Source organism: Bos taurus, chromosome 5 (genome assembly GCF_002263795.3).
Source record: "Bos taurus isolate L1 Dominette 01449 registration number 42190680 breed Hereford chromosome 5, ARS-UCD2.0, whole genome shotgun sequence".
In the NCBI taxonomy this organism is placed as follows: domain Eukaryota; kingdom Metazoa; phylum Chordata; class Mammalia; order Artiodactyla; family Bovidae; genus Bos; species Bos taurus.
This window is the reverse complement of record NC_037332.1, coordinates 69,178,649-69,183,869: the sequence shown is the minus strand read 5'-3', so window position 1 is coordinate 69,183,869 and position 5,221 is coordinate 69,178,649.

Here is a 5,221-nt window from a genome sequence, read left to right as displayed (position 1 = left end):
CAATTTTGAATGAGATCCTTGCTGGGTACAGTAATCTTGGTTGCAGATTTTCCCCTTTCATTCCTGCCATTCCCTTCTGGCCTGCAGAGTTTCTGCTGAAAGATCAGCTGTTAAGCATATGGGGTTTCACTTGTATGTTACCTGTTGCTTTTCCCTTGCTGCTTTTAATATTCTTTCTTTGTGTGCAGTTTATGTTAGTTTGATTAGCATGTGTCTTGGCATGTTTCTCCTTGGATTTATCCCATATGGACTCTTTGCACCTCTTGAACTTGATTGACTATTTCCTTTTCCATGTTGGAGAAATTTTCAACTATAATCTCTTCAAAAATGTTCTCATCACCCCCCCCCCCTTTTTCTTTCTCTTCTTCTTCTTCTGGGACCCCTATAATTCAAATGCTGGTGCATTTGATAGTGTCCCAGAGGTCTCTGAGACTGTCCTCAGTTCTTGTCATTCTTTACTTTATTCTGCTCTTCAGAAGTTATTTCCAACATTTTACCTTCCAGCTCACTGATTTGTTCTTCTGCTTCAGATATTCTGCTATTGAGTCCTTCTAGAGTATTTTTACTTTCAATAATTGTGTTGTTTGTCTTTGTATGTTTATTCTTTAATTCTACTAGGTCTTTGTTAATTGATTCTTGCATTTTCTCCATTCTGTTTTCAAGGTTTTTATCATTTTTACTATCATTATTCTGAATTCTTTTTCAGGTAGTTTGCCTATTTCCTCTTCATTTATTTGGATGTCTGTGTTTCTAGCTTGTTCCTTCATTTGTGTAGTATTTTCTCTGCCTTTTCATTATTTTTTTTTAACTTATTGTGTTTGAAGTCTCCTTTGCCCAGGCTTCAGGGTTGAATTCATTCTTCCTTTTGGTTTCTGCTCTCCTAAGAAAGATATTAGCATCTGAATGCAGAGTTCCAAAGAAGAGATAAGAAAGCCTTCCTTAGCGATCAATGCAAAGAAATAGAGGAAAACAACAGAATGGGAAAGACTAGAGATCTCTTCAAGAAAATTAGAGATACCAAGGGAACATTTCATGCAAAGATGGGCTCGATAAAGGACAGAAATTGTATGGACCTAACAGAAGCAGAAGATATTAAGACGAGGTGGCAGGAATACACAGAAGAACTGTAAAAAAAGATCTTCATGACCCAGATAATCACGATGGCATGATCACTCACCTAGAGCCAGACATCCTGGAATGTGAGGTCAAGTGGGCCTTAGAAAGCATCTCTATGAACAAAGCTAGTGGAGATGATGGAATTCCAGTTGCGCTATTCCAAATCCTAAAAGATGATGCTGTGAAAGTGCTGCACTCAATATGCCAGCACATTTGGAAAACTCAGCAGTGGCCACAGGACTGGAAAAGGTCAGTTTTAATTCCAATCCCAAAGAAAGGTAATGTCAAAGAATGCTCAAACTACCGCACAATTGCACTCATCTCACAGGCTAGGAAAGTAATGCTCAAAATTCTCCAAACCAGGCTTCAGCAGTACATGAACCGTGAAGTTCCAGATGTTCAAGTTGGTTTTAGAAAAGGCAGAGGAACCAGAGATCAAATTGCCAACATCCGCTGTATCATGGAAAAAGCAAGAGAGTTCCAGAAAAACATCTATTTCTGCTTTATTGACTATGCCAAAGCCTTTGACTGTGTGGATCACAATAAACTGTGGAAAATTCTGAAAGAGACGGGAATACCAGGCCACCTGACCTGCCTCTTGAGAAACCTATATGTAGGTCAGGAAGCAACAGTTAGAACTGGACATGGAACAACAGATTGGTTCCAAATAGGAAAAGGAGTACGTCAAGGCTGTATATTGTCACCCTGCTTATTTAACTTCTATGCAGAGTACATCATGAGAAATGCTGGGCTGGAAGAAGCACAAGCTGGAATCAAGATTGCTGGGAGAAATATCAATAACCTCAGATATGCAGATGACACCACCCTTATGGCAGAAAGTGAAGAGGAACTAAAGAGCCTCTTGATGAAAGTGAAAGTGGAGAGTGAAAAAGTTGGCTTAAAGCTCAACATTCAGAAAACAAAGATCATGGCATCTGGTCCCATCACTTCATGGCAAATAGATGGGGAAACAGTGGAAACGGTATCAGACTTTATTTTTTGGGGCTCCAAAATTACTGCAGATGGTGACTGCAGCCATGAAATTAAAAGACGCTTACTCCTTGGAAGGAAAGTTATGACCAACCTAGATAGCATATTATAAAAGCAGAGACATTACTTTGCCAACAAAGGTCCGTCTAGTCAAGGCTATGGTTTTTCCAGTAGTCATGAATGGATGTTAGAGTTGGACTGTGAAGAAAGCTGAGTGCCGAAGAATTGATGGTTTTGAACTGTGGTGTTGGAGAAGACTCTTGAGAGTCCCATGGACTGCGAGGAGATCCAACCAGTCCATTCTAAAGGAGATCAGTCCTGGGTGTTCTTTGGAAGGAATGATGCTAAAGCTGAAACTCCAGTACTTTGGCCACCTCATGCGAAGAGTTGACTCATTGGAAAAGACTCTGATGCTGGGAGGGATTGGGGGCAGGAGGAGAAGGGGACGACAGAGGATGAGATGGTTGGATGGCATGACCGACTCGATGGATGTGAGTTTGAGTGAACTCCGGGAGTTGGTGATGGACAGGGAGGCCTGGTGTGCTGCAATTCATGGGGTCGCAAAGAGTTGGACATGACTGAGTGACTGAACTGAACTGAACTCCTAAGATTGGCCCAGTGGTTTTTATAAACTTTGTATAGGGTGAGATTTGTGCTGAGTTTTTTTGTTTGTTTGTTTTTCCTATAATGGGCAAGGCTGAGTGAGGTAGTAATCCTGTTTGCTGATGATTGGGTTTGTATTTTTGTTTTTTTTTTTTTTTTTTGTTTAGATGAGGCCTCCTGCACAGGGTGCTACTGGTTGTTGGGTGATACTGGGTCTTGTATTCAAGTGGTTTCCTTTGTGTGAGTTCTCACTATTTGATACTCCCTAGTGTTAGTTCTCTGGTAGTCTAGGGTCTTGGTGTCAGTGCTCCCACTCCAAAGATTCAGGGCTTGATATCTCAAGGATGACAAGTAATGACTGGAATAGGTTGGCCTCTCTATGAATATGTTGAAAGGCACGTGGAGAAATTCACCATTGAGGAACTCACACATAGGCAAGTCTTCAGTCTTCATCAGGACTATCTCCCTGGAATGTTAAGAGCCTCACTTCTCTGGCTTCTCAACCCCTAACAATAATACAACACTCAAGGAAGGATGAGAGGCACCAGGAGGGTGATGGGGCTCTTAGAAGAATGTTCTACTACTGACTGCAAAATGGAAGTCAAGGTTTTAGTTTTCAAGGGAATGTTCTATTTATCTCCTGAATGTTGCCCCCTGTGCTCCTTAATTCTGTTAACCAGTTGTTTAGGCCTCCATAAAGAGGCTATTCTCTTAACAATAGTATATTTTGTTCATTTTTATGCTTAATTTCACCAGAAATTTGGCAGGTAAAATTTCTTTGCCTTTGCAAGCTGATAGCCATCATCTTGACCATACCTGTAAGGTAGACATTAAGAAGGGCATGTCTACACCCCAAAACATTTGCTTTCCTTCCCTCTGTGCACAGGAAGTCCATGGTCTCGATTCCACCACTGGATGGAAACTCAGGCCTGTTCACTTCACACCACACATAGCCCCTCTTTGTCAGAGAGAGATAAGAACCATCTTTTCACTGACCTACATCTGGAGAGTGGAAAATCCATTGTCAACCCACCAAGGACTCATGGGGTGAATGGATGGGTGACAAGTCTAACCTGTGTGTGCATTAAACGAGGCAACAGAAGACAAGGCCTAGATCAGAGTTCAGGGAAAACCAGGCTGAGCATGCTCAGGGGGCCCAGGTTTATCCAGGAGACTTGGTATTCACTAAGCAACCATCACTGAACGTGTTTGATTAATGACTATTGCCAAGAGAGATCATGCCTAGTACCAAAGCCCAGCTAAGCCCAAAAGGGGTCAGCCCATGGACACAAAGGCTTTTTATTAGGTGAGATATCTGTTCTGATCTCTGTTGTCAATTAGGTCGTCATTACACTCAGCCTACACTTACTGATAGTAGAAATGCCATTGAGAGGAGACATTAACACCTTTACCACTAGCAGTAAATCAACGGCCACTCCAGTTGTTTGAGAGCATCTGCAAAATCACCTCTGTCTGGCTTTTCCAACTCAGGGTTCTCTCTACCCCTCTGCTTCTGGAGTAACACACATCGAGAGTGGCTGTCTAAATGCCTAGGTGCCATGGGATCAGTGAGAGCCTCCAGGACAAAGGTAATAAGCTCCAGGAAAGTCTGATACCAAAATGTTTTTTTTTTTTCTTTCTAAAATATACACACATTGAGTGACAAATCAAGATAACTACAGATTATCAAAGGGAAGAGAATAAAGATTACCCAGAGCATCATAATCCTAATATATCTCCTGCTAATCTTTTTTCACTTCTACAGGGTTGAAATCATGCTGTTCTTGTTAAAAAAAAAAAAAAGGTGTAAAAGCTGTTGTTTTATTCCACTCAGGCCACACTGCCATTCCTTGAGATTCTCCAAATACTCCAGGCACATTTGTACCTCATGGCCTTTACACTTACTGTTCTTTCTCCATGGAATGTTCTTCCTCTGAAACTCCAATGACTCACTCCCTCACTTTTTTCAGTTCACTGCTCAAATGTCATCTCCTCCAAGAAGGCTTCTTGATCACACAGGCTGAAATAATTGCTTCACTTTGGCATTTTTCTATTCCTGTGTTCTGCTTTATTCTCCTTCAATGTACTGCAAGACCTGAGGTCCTATTACAGAGTAGTTAGTTTACTATGGGTGCCTTCCATTGCAACTGAAACTCCAAGAAGACAGTTTGTGGGATCAGGAAGTCTTCTTGGAGGAGGTGACACTTGAGCAGTAAACTGAAGAAGGCAAGGGAGCTAGTCATCAGAGTATCCAAAGGAAGAACATTGTTTTATTCACTACTGAATTTCTACAACCTGGAAGAATGCCTGCCCATAAGAGGTGCTCAACACATGTTTGTTAAATAAGTGAATGTTTTCTGGTATCTTGCATTTTTTCCCCTTTAATAATATTGTACAGAGCCCTCCAGGTCACTAAATATTCTTCAGCATACCACTTTTTAAGACTATATCATATTCATATTTTTATGAATGTATCATATTTGTATTTTTTTAAATATTCACATCTTTAAGA